The 17,822-nt window shown below is 41.6% G+C and overlaps 1 long non-coding RNA gene across 1 annotated transcript; it reads right to left on the bottom strand.

Moving 5' to 3' along the window:
- Positions 1-2,008: 2,008 nt before the first annotated feature.
- LOC126188319 (uncharacterized) lies at positions 2,009-5,925 on the bottom strand. The gene is made up of 2 exons (XR_007537856.1): positions 5,662-5,925; positions 2,009-2,343 (listed from the first exon to the last, which is right to left on the bottom strand). It is a non-coding gene; the product is annotated as an uncharacterized LOC126188319 (long non-coding RNA).
- Between the last annotated feature and the right edge of the window lie 11,897 nt (positions 5,926-17,822).

Genomic DNA, 17,822 nt, shown 5'->3' on the forward strand with positions numbered 1-17,822 from the left:
TGGTGAACAATTGTGACAGCACTACCAACAGAGATGTCAAGTTGAGCACTGAGTTGTTTGATGGTGATCCGTCGATCATCTCGAACGAGTGTGTTCGCACGCTCCGCCATTGCAGGAGTCACAGCTGTGCACAGCCGGCCCGCACGCGGGAGATCAGACAGTCTTGCTTGACCTTGCGGCGATGATGACACACGCTTTGCCCAACGACTCACCGTGCTTTTGTCCACTGCCAGATCACCGTAGACATTCTGCAAGCGCCTATGAATATCTGAGATGCCCTGGTTTTCCGCCAAAAGAAACTCGATCACTGCCTGTTGTTTGCATCGCACATCCGTTACAGACGCCATTTTAACAGCTCCGTACAGCGCTGCCACCTGTCGGAAGTCAATGAAACTATACGAGGCGAAGCGGGAATGTTTGAAAATACTCCGCAAGAAATTTCCGGTTTTTTCAACCAAAATTGGCCGAGAAAAAAAAAGTGTTGCATTACTTATTGAACTGCCCTCGTATATCAATTATCAAATTCGCTGCTGACATTGCTATAATCAGTGACAGTAAAGAGCAATTTCAGGATCTGTTGAGGGGAGTGAATAGTCTAATGAGTACGGAATACGGATTGAGAGTAAACCGAGAAAGAGAGAAGTAATGAGAACTACCAAAAATGGGAGTAGCAAGAAACTTAACATCAAAATTATTTCTCGTGAAGCAGATGAATTTAAGGACTTCTGCTATCTTGGAAGCAAAATAAGCAATATGAAGCAAGTAGGACATAAAAAGTAGACTAGCACAGGGCAAGGACGGTATTTCTGGTCGAGAGTAGTCTACTGGTATCCAACATAGGCCTTAAGTTGAGAAAGATATTTTTGAGAATCTAGGTATGGAGCACATCCTCTTTTGTCTTCACTCGTCACCCATTCTCCTTGTCTGTTTTCCTCATTTGGAAGCATGTGTGGATCTTCTTTGTTAATCTGTCTTCCTTAACCCTCTCTAGAGGTCCAAAGGTTATGACACGCACTTCCTTGAGCTCATTGTAGGGCAGAATGTGTGTATTTCTTTATTTGGTCTCAAAACACAACTACCATCTTCCTCCACGATTTGACCTAACATTTTTCACAACTTTCTACTTTCTTTCATTTCTAAATCTTGTAATGCCATTTTGTATCCGTGTTTTGTAACACTGCAGTTCAACATATTTAAAAAAATCTTTCTTCCGCGGATTTATCACTTTAGTGTAGGGTGTTTTCATTTTTTGAGTTCTCATTTTAACTGATGCTTTTTCACTTTTCATTTTCATCCAGATATTTGAAGTTGTCTATTTCCTCGAAATTGTCGTATTTGGTTTTTAAATTTCTTTGTGCATTAATTTTATCCGTAATATAATCTGTCTTTTCAAAAGACATTTGCAGATCCACCTTTCCAACTGTTCGCTTCAGAAATTCTAGTTTTTTTTTCATTCATTCTCTATGGTTACAACTATTATAACGAGGTCGTCTGTAACAACTTATTTCCTCTTTCGATCTATTCAGCCATACGAAATTATTAACGTTTTGTTTTATTCCTCTGTTTTACATTCTTTTTCCTCCACACAACTGAATAATAATGGTGACAATCTGTCTATAGTCTGACCCTTGATACAGCTTGGAAGGCACTAGAAGTGGCTCCAGAAACTTTAACTTTATATACTGTGTTTGTGGAAGTTGATGTAGTTGTTCCGAGAGTTTTCCTATCTATTACAAATTCCTTCAACGTTTTGAGGAGGGAGTCTACGTATATTAAATCATTTTCGTTTTTAAAACTAGCAAATATTAGTGCTAACACTTTACGAGTACGTGATGTTTCACTTACCCAATTATTTATTTAGAGTTTAGAATTTGGTCTGGATGGGATCTGCTATTTCTTAATCCAGTAAAAACAGCACATATACTTAGAACAAGTGTTTATTGTTTAGAGTTTAGAATTTGGTCTGGATGGGATCTGCTATTTCTTAATCCAGTAAAAACAGCACATATACTTAGAACAAGTGTTTATTGTTTACAATATATACAGACAGATGCCTTTACTCATTATGACATCTGGCAGAGCAAGCAGCTTTGGCACTGCAGGTCTCCTGGAAGAAATCCAGTTGACGCCATAGGAATTGCAGTTACAGTGGTGAAGTCAGGCCCCTCAGCCGTGGTGCCCATGGTGGCCGCCGCCATAGTTGCCGCCGCCATGGTGTCCCCCATGGTGGCCGCCGCCACCGCGGTGTCCTCCGTGGTGCGCGGCCTCCGGTTCGGCCACCGCAGCGGCCTGCACCGACACGCAACACACGGCAGCCAGCACCAGCAGCGCCGCAATGACAACCTGTCCGACAGTGGGCAGCGCGTTACGGCGTGAAGGGGAGAGTTTAAAGCAAAATGCAAATAACGTTCCAGGGACGCTCGCACAGCAGGAGGAGGGAGAAGCGTCACGAAATGAGCCTACTTCTGCAACGAGACACTTGGGAAACACAGAACATGTGAACTTGCTACACTACCTCTTACCTTGTCTCCTACAAGACACATCCATTCTATAATTATTTTTAGGCTTGTAACGAGATTCCGTATTCCTCAAATTCAACAATGTCTACTACACTCTACTCATCATACGAATAAACCTGATGTAAACAAACACAAAGGCGATGGTTGTTCACATGCAGTAGAATCCGTACACTGGTGTTGTTACGACCCCGGAAGTAGGTCCTACTCATGTATTAGATATGTCACTATTAATTTACGTTAAACGAAACTTTAAGATTTTTTTGATGTTTTAACAGCAATCAAAGTTTTCTTAATCACGCTATAGCTGTGTAATTATTATTTAAAAAAACGCGTACAGTTACAATCTCTGTACTGTTGTGTCCTGATTGTCGCGCTGTTAATACGCAATATGAAAATGTCTGAGGCTACGTGCTGCTGCGTGTGGAACACGGTAAGCCGGCCGTGGTGGCCGTGCGGTTCTAGGCGCTGCAGTCTGGAACCGCGGGACTGCTACAGTCGCAGGTTCGAATCCTGCCTCGGGCATGGATGTGTGTGATGTCCTTAGGTTAGTTAGGTTTAATTAGTTCTAAGTTCTAGGCGACTGATGACCTCAGAAGTTAAGTCGCATAGTGCTCAGAGCCATTTGAACCATTTTGAACAAGGTAAATGCCGAGAAATAAGTTGTACTTAGTGTCTTCCATAAATTTACAGAAAAAAGTTGGCGTTGAAATTTTGCGTGTTACAGTTGATATAGTTGAGATACAAATCCACATCGGATGTATATCGGAATCGGTACTCGATAGAAACTTGAAAAACAATCATTTTCACAGCATCGAACACACCATGAAAATGCTACATTTTTACATTTGCCTCTGCACCTTTTCGATATGGATCCAACAGAACTGATCTGCAGCCAAGTTAAGGGATTTGTCGCGAGAAATAACAAGACGCACTGGAACTAACTCACGCAGCTTTTTCACAATCACACGCGGAACTTGTAACACCTGCAGCATCACGTGCTGTGACATATGCGCCACGCCCTGCCACTTTCGCGGACCTGGTGCGGGACCGAGTGACGCCAGATGGCGCGGGAGGCCTGCGCGACATCTCAAACCGCCGTTCCCGCGTCCCTGCAGCGAGCTGTTATAAAAGAAGCAACCAAAATCAGAATAATCTATCTGACGTCACTCTGTCGATAGGCGGGGCGACAGGCGGGATATAGAACGGCACGTCATAAAAGAAGAGGAGAAAAGGCGGCGCCTGAGTGGCTTCGTGTATTCTGTTGTCGATCGACTCGTTGTCAACGAGGCAGATGACAGTTCCAGAACTGAAATATATTTCTCCGATTGGTGTTGGGAAGGAGCTCAGAGATTAGGAGACGACCGACTGTAATTGATACCTTCAATGGCTTCAGTATTCAGCAATACGCAGTATGCTTTTGCATTACACATGGATCGCTAGGAAATATTACCCTACTTTAAAGTTAAGAATTTTCATCACTCTTGTTTGTAAATAGAATACCACGTTAGGTGAATAAGAGAGCATTTTATGCTTTCCGTCTGCTCACCTAAGAAGCGTGCGGTCGTGCTAGAGTTTTGCCGAAAATTATTTCATTCTGTTTAACAATTAAATGCCGTTCGAACCTGTATTGTTTCTCTGCTCGTCTCTTTTCACGTCTGAACTGCAAGTACTGCCATCATTGCACTGTAGTTGGACCAGTGACGTCCAGGTTAAATGCGCAGCCCGCATCTCGTGGTCGTGCGGTAGCGTTCTCGCTTCCCACGCCCGGGTTCCCGGGTTCGATTCCCGGCGGGGTCAGGGATTTTCTCTGCCTCGTGATGGCTGGGTGTTGTGTGCTGTCCTTAGGTTAGTTAGGTTTAAGTAGTTCTAAGTTCTAGGGGACTTATGACCACAGCAGTTGAGTCCCATAGTGCTCAGAGCCATTTGAACCATTTTTTTTAAATGCGCAGGTAAAGCTGTTGTCCCGCATTATCGCTCAGCCTTTGTACGTGTAACACAACATAAAACGTATTGTATGATCGTACTTGACTGTAACGGACACAGCGTGGCTTCGGCTCCGCGCGAAACCGAGATCCAATCAGACTCACGCAAACACGGAAGAATACATGATGTAATGTTTACATCAGGTTTATCCTTATGATGAACACACTATAGATGCTACGTCAATACCGTAAATGTGTGATTGTAGGGGTAATGCTGCCGATGGCATTGTCACTAAAGCGGAGTTTCTAAACACGGTTTTGCGGAATTCCTTCACAAGAAGACGGATTAAATATTCCAGAATGGGAATCAAGAACAGCTGCCAACACGAGTAACTTAAGAAGTAGATACCCTCGGTGCACGAAGTAACTTAAACCAATTAAAAATGGCAATCTTCCAGTCCAGACCGGATAATAATTAGGTTCCTTTTAGAGTATGCTGATTCAGTACCTCACAGTCATATATAACCGTTCGCTCGTCGAAAGCTCCGTACATGTAGGGTTTCACTTCCGTGATTCCAAACAAATATTTTAATGTTTTATGTGCGCTTACACCGCGAAAAAACCCCGTGTGTGATACTCTTACCAAGGGCCCTAACGTATGTCGCTTTTCCGCCACACTGAAGTAAGAGATATAACATGCTGTAAGCAAAAGAAATTTTTTTATGTAGCTTCTTAATGCAGAAGGTGGAAAAATTCTCTAACTGCTATATAATGATCAGCCTATACCAGAAAATCAGTTCCACTAAGAAAACTTGAGTCAGCTAGATGAGAATCATCTTCTGTAGTTGAGAGAAGCGGTGTAACGACTAATGAGCGTAAGTTATACTAAACATTGTGCAGCGTACGGAAGTTATTTTATCCGTATCATAGGACTCTCGGCAACCTTTTATATTCGGAAAGGGACATAGATACGGCGGTTTGAATGCGCACCTACTCATCGTAAGCTGTTCTGTCTCGATCCCTTCATCTATATTGGTAAAATTGTATTACCGTCTTTCTGAAATGCTACTACATTATTCCACCAATTTGTGTCTACGTAACATAAGCATTATCACGCAATTTTCGGTTGTACAGAAATATCTGGTCGTCCTCGAGACAATGGTAAACGTTCAAACAATATAAAGGAGTGATTATTAGTAGTACCTGTTCTGCATACTTACCAGGAAGCTCTTCATGTCGCCGAGGTAAGATGACAGCTCACTGTTCACAACGAGTATGGTGAACGTTTCGGCAGAGCGGAGCTTTTATACTTTAAGCATTCAGGGACGGACAGGACCAAAACACGTCAGGCGCGAGAATGCTATATTGATTACGTGTGAACTTCTGGGAGCAGCACGACGGTTACAGACACGCATGTGTACCTGCGTCTCAGCGTCACGTGTTAGCGAAAACAAAACAGGACCGGTTCCAGGCGAGTGTGGGCTTCGGGGGTTCACCGACGACGGCGAAAACGTGCGTATAAGCTGACCTCTAATAGCGCATGCGCGTGTTCCAAAAACCGGTCGCCGCGCCTTTTTTAGGTGTTTAGCCTATCGTCTTCTGCTCATACATAAAACGCACCGCGAAACATGAGATACAGTTTGACAGTTATGCCAGCCAGCGTCCAGTTACAAAAAAATGGCCGTGGCCACTTGTTGCCCTCCACTGCCGCCACAAAAAAATTATAAACCAGTTGCTGCTGTCCCCTGAAGTAGCATTTGGTAGCGAATGCGATGTTTTCGTCATGCTTAGAGACGGACGAAATATTTTGCTCTTGGGCTCATAATGTTTACGTGCTACGGATACGACAATCAGTCTTAGTTATTGCTGTGCTAGCAACTTCATGCTACCTATAAAGGAGTTGTCGTTACGGATTCCAGCCCAGAAACCTATTTGATGTACTTCTTTACACTGGTCTATGCTATGCAGATCACTTCGTCTGTACACAACTAATGGAACTTTTTTTAAATTTTTTTTTAATCAAGAGCCTTCTGTTTAGTTTGATGCGGCCTGCCACGAATTCCTGAATTCCTCTCCTGTGTCAAACTTTTCATCTGTGAGTGTGCAACTTACGTTCAGTTATTTGCTGGTTGTATTCCAGTCACTGTCCTGCCTCCCTTACAGTTTTTCCGCTCTACAGCTCCCTCTAGTAACACTGAAGTTATCCCCTGATGCCTTAACAGAAGTCCTATCACAGTGTCCCTACTTCTTGTCAGTATTTTCCGTATGTTCCTCTCCTCGTAGGTTCTGCGGAGAACCTCTTCATTCCTTACCTCATCAGTCCACCAAATTTTTAACATTTTCTGTAGCACCATATCTCAAAGGCTTCGATTCTCTTCTGTCTGGGTTTCCCACGGTCCGTGTTCGGTTACCATATAATGATGTGCTATACTCTCAGAAACTTCTTACTCAAATTAAGGCATAATGGTTCAAATGGCTCTGAGCACTATGGGACTTAACATCTGTGGACATCAGTCCCCTAGAACTTAGAACTACTTAAACCTAACTAACCTAAGGACATCACACACATCCATGCCCGAGGCAGGATTCGAACCTGCGACTGTAGCAGTCGCGCGGTTCCGGGCTGCGCGCCTAGAACCGCTAAACCACCGCGGCCGGCAATTAAGGCATACTTTTGATACTCGTGGGCTTCCATTGGCTAGAAATCCCCTTTTTCTCATTTTCTGCCTGCTTTCTATGTTCTGCTACATAGCAGAATTGCTTAAAGTTTTTTACTTCGTGATCTCCAAATTGCCGTTATGTTTCTCACGTTTTTCATTTCTGCTACTTGTCATTACTTCTCTATTTCTTCATTTTACACTCAGTTCACATTCTGTATTTAATAGACTGTTCATCCCATTCAACAGATCTCGTAATTCTTCTTGACGTTCACTGAGGAAAGTCATCAGCGAATCTTATCACTGACATTTTTTCATCTTGAATTTTAATCCCACTGCTGATACTTTGCTTCTTCGATGTATAGACTGAACGGTAGGGGCGAAAGATTATATCCATGTTTTACCGTTTTTAATCCGAGCACTTCGTCGCTGATCGTACACTCTTATTATTCCCTCTTGGCTCTTGTACATATTGTAATATTACCCGTCTGTCCCTGTAACTTAATCCTATTTTTCCCAGAATTTCGGGCATCTTGCACCATTTTACATTATCGAACGTTTTTCCATGTCGACAAATCCTATGAACGTGGCCGGTCGTTGTGGCTGAGCGGTTTTAAGCGCTTCAGTCCGAAACCGAGCTGCTGCTACGGTTGCAGGTTCGAATTCTGCCGCGAACATGAATGTGAGTGCTGCCCTTAGGTTAGTTAGGTTTAAGTAGTTCCAAGTCTAGGGGACTTATGACCTCAGATGTTAAGTCCCATGGTGCTGAGAGCCATTTGAACTAGTTTGAGCCTATGTTTGTGTACTGATTTTTCTTTAGTCTTCCTTCCATTATCAATCGCAACGTCAGTACTGCCTCTCTTATACCTTTACCTTTCCTAAAGCCAAACTGATAGTCATTTGACAGATCTTCCATTTCCTTCTTACTGTGTTCAAGCCTTCTTCTCGCTCTGCATTTTTAGCCTCCAAACTTCCCTCTACCATCAAATTGACCACTCCTCAGTATATCCCTCCTTTTAGTCAAGTTGTGACATAAATTTCTGTTTGCTCGAGTTTGACTCAGTGTCTCCTCGCCCGTTATTCGATCTGCCGATATAGTCTTTTTCTGTAGCCTCACATCTTAAAAGCTTTTATCCTCTTCCTACTGAACTTCTTATCGTCCATGTTCCATTTCTGTACAAGGTTGCATAATGGACAAATATCTTCATAAAGGACTCCACACTACATGAATATATATTAGATATAACAGATTTTCCTTTTTGAGAAATGCTTCACTCATTACTGTCAGTCTGCATTTCATATCATCATCCATTATTTAGCTGCTCAAACAGTAAAACTCATTTACCTTTACTGTCTCTTTTCCCTAATCTAATTTCCTCAGATTACGCTCTTATTATACTTTTGTTGATATTGATCTTTGTAACTCTTTTCAGGACCTATCCATTTCGTTCAATGCTTATCGAAGTTCTTTGTCGTCACTGACAGAATTCCAAAGTCGTTGGCAAGCCTCAAGATTTCTGTTCCTTGTATCTGAACTTTCTTTCGTCAAAGTTCGCCTTGGTTTGTTTCACTGCCTGCTTCATGTACATAGTGAATAACATCCGTGATAGGCTACAACGCTGTCTCGCTCCCTCCTCTACAACCACTTTGCCTTTGTAGCGGCACTTGTGCTTGCGGTCTGTAAAAATAATGTCTGAGAAGCCATTCACTGTACAATACACCTGTCCGCCTGGTGTTGCGAGGATTTAGAACATCGAACAATGCCTTCGTAACTCAGTATTTATTTCGCAAACAAATCACAAAAGAATCTCATGACCAACATGGCACACAGTTACGTGCTACTTCGAACCTACATTTGGTAGGTATTAACGAAAACGCAAAGTATCGCCGTTCTACGTAACGTACCACAATTCCAACTAGCTCCCAAGTAACGCTTGGGACCTAGCAGAAACGTATTTGAAGGCATACCTCTCCCCGTAAGTTTAAGGGATGTGATGTCAGAAAACTATGAATAAACATGTGTTTAATAATATATTTAAGCTGCATGAAGGCTTTCTCAATTTTCATTTGTATTAATATTAAGTTGAAAGAGACTTCTCACGTATAATAAATTAGTTTAAATGTGTATGAATGTGGCAGAAACCATTATACAGTAAAGTATTATTTACGCTAAACAGTGTGTCGTATGTTTGCGAAATAAAGTAAGAGAAATTTGTAGGAAATCTAGAACGACTGACCATTCGCGTCTAAAGTTTTGTATCTTAAAAGAATTTTTGTGCTGGTTCCAAAATCAAGCTTGGATTTCGATGAGTGTAATGTTTAGAAAGTTTTGGTGTATTCAGTATTCCGATTTATATTTTACTAACATAAATTATGCCCATGCGTTGGAATTACAGTTGTATGTGTACAACATGATCATTTGTCCTCAGCGTTGCTGAATATATCTTTCGTTTCAAAACTGTCTTATAAATGAAATTGAATATCATGTAACAGCTTTCTTTCTTCATATGTGATACAGTTTTGGAATTAGCTAAAAGAAGTTGATACCCCAAGAAATTCGTGGCGGCAAAATATGCTGCAAAGAACTAAACTGGTTACAAAATTGTAAATCTGGAAATACGGACGTCACAAAATACAGTTTCGAAGGATTATGTGGTATCAACTAAATCAGAATGCAGTCAGGAATATAGTACTGTTGTCAGAAATGCTTTCACTTATAAGAAAACAAAGGAATTAACTTGTTTATGGCCAAAAAGCTTGTTATTAGAAGTCGCGATCGACTTTGCCTCAATACTCGACAATCGGTTATGGAAGTATGTCGCACCGTTTATGTCCTATTCTTACAAAAAAATCTGGAGCTCAGATACAAGCACTGTGACCCAGCTGTCTACGAATGGCTTTCCCTCAGTACTCGACTTTCCAGACAGTCACACTGAACTACATTAGAGCGAACATCAGCCTACGATGAAGTTCCTAGCACGGGCGGAAGCCACGCTTTTTTAACTGATGGAAGAATGGTGCTCAACGTCTCTTCACCAAAGTCATTAGAGACAGGAGAAAAATACGACATTCACCAAAGACTACCTAAACTGGGGTGGCTGCCCTTGGTCCTACTATTTTAATCGAAGAAAGAAAGTAGCTATATAGCAGCGGAAACTGGAAGCAAATTTCGAATGCAATTGATGTTCTAGTGAAACAATGTCAAAGGCGAATTTTCCACTGGTTGCATAAGTAAGCTGTAAACAAGTCCATATCGTGTCCGATAAGAGATACTGTGTTTCAAATACCTTATTATCTAGAAGGTTTCCCACCCATCCAAGAAAATTATTTGTTACGACGTGGTTTTCGAAGTACATTAGTGATGTATGACCACGATGTCAGCTGATAAGAAGTTTGCTCTGTTTGCTTCTTAGTCTTAGTTGTCCCCGAAAATAATACATCCTAGACAAGGAGAAGTAAGTGCAGGAAACATATTAAAATGGTTAAGGAACTTCGTGTAGGATAGATCTTCAGAGATTCAGAATGAGTTATTAGATGAATAATTAGATGAATACCCGTATCTCAGGCCTTCACATAGGCACTTTTACATTACTCAAATCAGTAACTACTAGTAAACCTCAGTGTAAATGTGGTACAGGATTCCGCAGTGAAATCAGTTGCTCACTTACGTGAAGTATTTCTTTTCATTCCTTTTTCCACGATGAATCATTCGAAGCATTTTGTGACAGTAGTATGCCGTGCGGGGAGGAGAGATGGAGGAGGGGAGGAGAAAAGGAAATTTGATATGCGAGATGCGAGTATTCCCTTCATAATTCTTGTATGGCTTTCTGTCGACACATAATGTTTATCTTCCTCAAAGGGTGCTGGCTGTCCATAGAAGATGGATCCAATTGTTTAACAGAAAATGTTGCTTTTTCCGTGGTGTCAGTACTAAAGTGAGTTCGCTGGTAGATTTATGAATTTCTAACTGTCCTAATGAAGGATGATGCCAGATGCTGGATATATTCAAGAACTGTTGGTATAGATATTTCGTAAACTTCTCCTTTTTTTTCAAAGAGAACTTTTTGGTGAATCGGTAGCAGGTAAATATGCTTTAATTAGCTCGTCGTTATTTATTTCATAACGACTAGTTGCAGAGCGGAAGCTACGTTAGCAAATTCTCATGCTCGTTGAAGCTTGACAAATTGTTACATTGCTATAAGAGTGTTGTAACATACTCGTATCTTGTTTTACGAATGCAGATATCTCCTCAGTCGCTTCCAGTGTGTGTCACTGTAGATATAATCTCACTCTGCTGATGGCAGCTATAAAGCTTGTTTTCCTACACAACAAAACCTCACGGGATCCTTCTCGAGCGTCGGAAGTCATACGGTACCACTTGCAGGCATATCATCTTGGGAAGCTCTATTAATGACTCTCCCTCTGTCGACCACCTGGTAGTCAGAGTTCTTCCCGTTACGGCACCATTACAGATACCGAAATGGGGAAGTCATAACAGTGAGTCTTGAGCAGGACAAAGGCTTATTATTCTCACATTCTTATAAGTCGTCATTAACAGTATTACGTCCAATATAATGGAGCCAGTAAGGTGCTCTTTATTGGTGGGCGAATTTACTTTATTCCACTCAGATGCAGTAATAGCAAGACGTCAGTTACAGCTGTCTTTAAAAGATTGGAGGAGTGGACTCCACGAACAATATAAATAAATTTTCATAATGTGCGGCCACAGTCATAATATATTTATTTAAAGTCAGTACCGCCATTAGATTGTTTTTTATTTGCAGTGCTACATTTACACGATCATGATTTCGGCTTTAAATTGCCATTGTCAAGTGTTTTAATGTTATACAGTGCCCAAGACGTCATACAGTCGTATTTGACAATGTGTCTGCAAATAATAAGCAGTCTAATGGCGGTACTGTCTTAAAAGAAATCTACAGATTCTCCATAGAAAAATGCATGTTCATGGACTTCCAACGTTCTTGAGTGTAGCAGAACTTATTCTTTCTAAAGAAAAGAACTCTTACCCCAATTATAATCATAATTATTTAGAAAACTTATCACGTTTCTCATACGGCCACCACTGGTTTCATCACCTGAACAATATTTTGAGATAATAAGAAGTTTGCTCTGTTTGCTTCTTAGTCTTAGTTGTCCCCGAACAATATTTTGAGATTTGTGTATACTCTGTGTAAGAAATGACGTTTCATTGCTCGTAAGTGATGTCACGGCTTTCGGTCTGCCTTTCATTGCATTACTCCAGAATTAAAACACTCAAATTTCCACTGTAGCACAATTTCCTTCCATTTCATTCCTAGTGGTCCACTAACGGCATAGTGTGAAATCCTTGTACTCTGTAGAATGCCCTGGTATGTACAAAATATCTGATGGTTTTTGACAAACTATGAAACTTAAGTTTAGGCATTCTATACAGTTTTTAGTTATTACGCAGAATTACCAGTACCACTTCCGCAAAGTGTGAAAAGGCATAAGCCGAGGAGCCTTTATTAATCTATACTCATTTGAAACTAAAGGAACAAAACTATGAAGTAAAATGCAGGATATTATTACCGGAAGAGAGTTAAAGCAAACACTTTACGTTTTGGCAATTTGATCTTGTACGTACATGTCAAGACTTAAGGAAGAATGCGAACAGAACATTGTTACCGGTAAAACACAAAAGCAGAAATGGCATGGCCCACTTATTGCAGCGGGGAAGGCTAGAATGACGTTTTGAATTGCACTTAATTTTCTTTTTAACACAAAGGCAAGTCATATTTTGGCATTTAGTGTTGCACATACACCTGACGGATAATTGGCCGCTTCCTGAGGACTAAGAAGTAGCTACAGATCGGAGAGAGATTTCGTGATCAGCAAGGTCTTCATCCCTCATTAAGTTCTTTGAACAAACGTTGTGTTGAATCCCACCTTGACGTTAAATATGTGGGGTCTGGGAAACCTGCCTTCTCGGATCGCTAGACAACATTTAAACAACTCGTATTAATGAGTTATATTACGAAGTGAACAATGACCATACTCAACTTTGACCATAAGACAGAAGGGTCATAAGCAAAGGGCGACATGCAAATAAGAAATCTCTTCGGTATATACAATTGCTAAGTCGCTGGTCTTGAAGTGCCTGATCTTGACGCTGCTGTAGAAGTGGACCACGACCGATCATGAACGGCGCTTACGTTCTCTTCACATAGAGGCCTCTGATGTCACGTTGTCGTCCTGGAGAGGAGTCGGTCAGCGTGTGATTGGCTGACGTCACAGCCCTCTCTGTTCTATCGTTTCCGACTGGCGTGCCGTCGCTTGACTTTACGCCGTCTCACAATGAATACTGATCCTGCGTAAAGCTTCAAGATTCCTTCTGCAGTTCCAAGCCGGTAAAAGCCATCCGCCATCACCTTCATAACAACTGCCAACGAATTGCCTGACTCACCCCGCCCTTTGTTGACGCTTGGAATCGGAGTTTACGCAGTGGCACCTAAAGGTACGGGAGGAAATTTTTGCTCAGAACCCTCTTCATTTTTTTTGGCCTTTATCTCAAGGTTCAGTTTCGATTCAGTTTTACTTTGGATATGATTCTCAAGACTGGAGCAAAGTTTATACAAAACGCTAACCCCTTAAACTTCTACCTCATTGCTGTCAACGTATTTAGGAGAATGTCCACAGATGGCATGAACGTTTCGGTTACCGTTTTGAAATGTGTGAGCACTGCTAGTTTCTATCAAGCGGACGCAGCACGTATCAGATAAAGAAGGATTTTCGGTAACTGCAGAAATTGAAGGCTCTTCGGTAACTATAGCTTCATCAGTGTTTTGGTTTCCTCCATCATGGACTGCATTCTCATCTACGTCTCCTGCAGGGAGCTGTGCTTTTTGCATTGAGCCATCTCGTCTTTCTTTATCCTGTTGTGTTGTTTCTACGCTCACTATTATTTTTCCAGCTCTTCCTCAATCTGTACGTCTTGTGAAAGGTCATTAGGCAGGGACGACGTCGAGAGTCCTACACCAGCTACGCCTCCAGACAGAGCTTGATATGGTGAACCGATAATCTTTGAATGGAAAGTTTTGTTTTTCGTAATTTGCACGAATCGCAGGCCGTCACTCCAGCAGAATAATTTCAATGTCGTGTTTGCACTTTCGACACTCCCCTGACTTTGTGAGTGGCGTGGCTTACCACGGGCGGTCTTCAACGTGGGCCAATACTCCATTAGCCTGCTTATCACATTGTTTGCAAAATTCCCTTGCGTTATCGACTGTAGAATTGATGGAGCACAAAGAGATGTAAATATGTCGATGAGGTTGTTGGCTACTTCTTTCGCCCTCTTTGATTTCAGAGCTCTGGCAACTGCAACCTTAGTGAGCTAATATCGCTAGACCATTACAAACTTGGTCGAGGGGTAGCGTCTTTGAGTAATGGACAAGACGTCCTCAATCTCGGGTTCGAACTCCGTCATCTATTAGGTCCTGAACATAAATCGTCAGCATTGGCGGCCGAACTCAGTCCGAAATGTGACTCATCACTGAAGAAAAGTCTACTCCAGTCAAGGATATTCTAGGCCGAAGAAGTGTCTGGAGACGCCCAGGACAGTGCTGGGATACTGACGTGCTTATCGCCCGCCAAGTGGCCCTACAACCATGAGTGATGCTCTGGTGTGCTATTTCTTTTCATAGCGTAGTAAAAGATGTCACCTTCATTCTGCCAACGGCCTTGTCAAAGGTGATGGAGGAGGGGACAGAGGTTCAGTACACCCCTGGGATGGGAAACTGCTGCTAAATGTGGAAGAATCAGCAGTGACTAATGGCATGAGCATGCATAAGGCGACTGAAACCACTGTATTAAAGACAAATCATTTTTATATCCACATGGCATGAGGCCCGTGATTGAAAAAGTGTCATCATGATTTCGCCATAGGTAAAAGGTTATGGAATAGTCCCCATTCGGATCTCCGGCAGGGGTCTGGCGAGGCCGAGGTGACCATGACAAGGAAAGTATAACGTTCTATGAGTCGGGGCGTGGAATGTTAGAAGTTAGAAAGTGATAGGGAAGTTAGAAAATCTGAACAGGGAAATACAAAGGCTCAATCTAGATATAGTGGGGGTCACTGAAGTGAAATGGGAGAAGACAAGGTTTTCTGGTCAGGTGAGTATAAGGTAACATCAACAGCAGCAGGGAATGGTATAAGTGGAGCAGGATCAGTAATGAATATGAAGGTAGGACAGAGACTGTGTTACTGTGTTACTGTGTACAGTTCAAAGATAGGACTAATCTCATCAGAATCGACATTAATTCAACACCACCAACAACAGTAGCTCAGGTATATATGCCGACTTCGCCAGCTAAAGATGAACAGATAGCGAAAGTATAAGAGATATTGAACAGGTAAGTCAATACGAAAAATAAAATGAAAATCTAATAGTCATGTGGGACTGGAAGGCGGTGGTCGGGGAAGGAATAGAAAAATGCGCTACAGAAGAATATGGGCTTGATGAGAGAGGAGAAAGACAAATTTTCTGCAATAAATATCTGCTAGTAGTTGCGAATAACTGTTCAAGAAACACAAGAGAAGGAGGTACACTTGGAAAAGGAAGGGACCTCCGGGATGATTTTAGTTAGATTGCATCATAGTCAGGCACAAATTCCGAAATCCTTCCTCTATAGATTTTGCCCTCTATAGCTTCCTCAAGTACCATGGAAGTTGTTCCCTGGTGTCTTAACAGCTGTCGTACCATTCTGTCCCTTCTCCTTGGTTTTTCCATCTACTCGTTTCCTGACGATTCTGCGCAGATCCTCCTCATCCGTTAGCTTATGTCCACCTAATTTGCAACATTCGTCTGCAGCACCACATCTCAAATGTTTCTGTTCTCTTTCTGTTCCGGTTTCCCACAAACCGTGTTTTACAACCATAAATATTGTAATCCAAACGTACATTCTCAGATATTTCAACCTCAAATTAAAGTCTCCTCAAATTAAGTCAAGTAAACTTTTCCTGGATAGGAATGCCATTTATTCCATTGATAGTCTGTTTTGATGTCCTCCTTGCTCCGTTCGCCATTAGTTATTTTGCTGCCTAGGTAGTAGAATTCCTCAACTACATCAACTTCGTGATCATCATTCCTGATGTTAAGTTTCTCGCTGTTCTCGTTTCTGCTGCTTCTCGTTACTTCCGTCTTTTTTCGATTTACTCTCAGTCAATATTCTGTAGTTCTTTCTCTTCAGCAGGTCATATAATTCTCCTTCACTTTCACTGAGGATAGCAATGTCAACAGCGGATCTTACCATTGATATTGTTTCACGTTGAATTTTAATTCCACTCTTGAACCTTTGTTTTATTCCTATCATTGCTTCTTCGATGTATAGGGTGAAAGACTGCATTGCTGTCTTACACCCTTTTCAATCCGAGCACCTCCTTCTTGATCTCACACTCTTATTATTCCCTGTAGGCTGTTGCACACGTTATATATCACCCGTTCTTTCTGTAGTTTACCGCTATTTTCCTCAGAATTTCGAACATCTTGAACCAATTAGCATTGTCGAACGCTTTCTCCAGGTCGACAAATCCTATTAACGTGTCTTGATTTTTCTCTTCTTTTGCTTCCATTATCAACTATAACATCACAACTGACTCTATGGTGCCTTTACCTTTCCTAAGGCCGATCTCATCGTTATCTAAGATATCCTCAATTTTCTTTTCCTATGTTCTGTATATTATAGTTGTCAGCAACGTAGATGTAGGAGCTCTTAAGCTGATTGTGCGATTCTCGCACTTGCAGCTCTTGCAGTCTTCGGAATTTCGTGGATGATATTTTCCCGAAAGTCAGGTGTTATACCGCCAGACTCTTACATTCTACATACCAATGTGAATAGTCGTATTGTTGTCACTTCCCCAATGATTTAGGAAATTCTGATGGAATGTTGTCTGTCGCTTCTGCCTCATTTCCGCTTATTTCCTCTTAAGTTCTCTAAAGCTCTCTTAAAATATGATTCTAATAGTGGATTCCCTATCTCTTCATATCGACTCATGTTTGTTCTTCTATCACATGAGACAAATCTTCCCCGTCATAGATGTCTTCAATGTACCCTTTCCATCTATCCGCTCTTTTCTCTGCATTTGATAATGCAATTCCCGTTGCACTCTTAATGTTACCGCCCTTGCTTTTCGTTTCACCAAAGGTAGTTTCGACTTTCCTACATGCTGAGTCAGTCCTGCGATAATCATTACTCTTTCGAATTTGTTCACGTTTTTGTGCAGCTATTTAGCCTTAACTTCCTGCACTTTCTGTTTATTTCGTTCCTAATCGACTTGCATTTCTGTATTCCTGACTTTCTGCGAACATTTTTATGTTTCCGTCATTTATCGATTAACTGAAATATTTATTCTGTTACCCATGGTTTCATTACAGTTACCTTCTTTGTACCTACGTTTTTCTCACCAATTTCTGGACTGCCGTCTTTTAGAGATGTCCATTCTCATGGAACTGAACTACCTACTGACCTATTGCTTATCGCAGTATTTATAGACTTTGAGAGTATCAAGCGATTATTTCATTCCTTAATATTGCCGTATCACACTCCGTTACGGATTTATTCTGAGATGAAGAAGTACACACACGACAGGAATTCGTACAGGGCCGCGTCAGACGAGTCAGAAGACTTGTGAAAAAAGGTATACACTCTCTATTTGGATGGGACGAAAGTCGATGAGATCGACCTGG

Source organism: Schistocerca cancellata, chromosome 5 (genome assembly GCF_023864275.1).
Source record: "Schistocerca cancellata isolate TAMUIC-IGC-003103 chromosome 5, iqSchCanc2.1, whole genome shotgun sequence".
Lineage (NCBI taxonomy): Eukaryota > Metazoa > Arthropoda > Insecta > Orthoptera > Acrididae > Schistocerca > Schistocerca cancellata.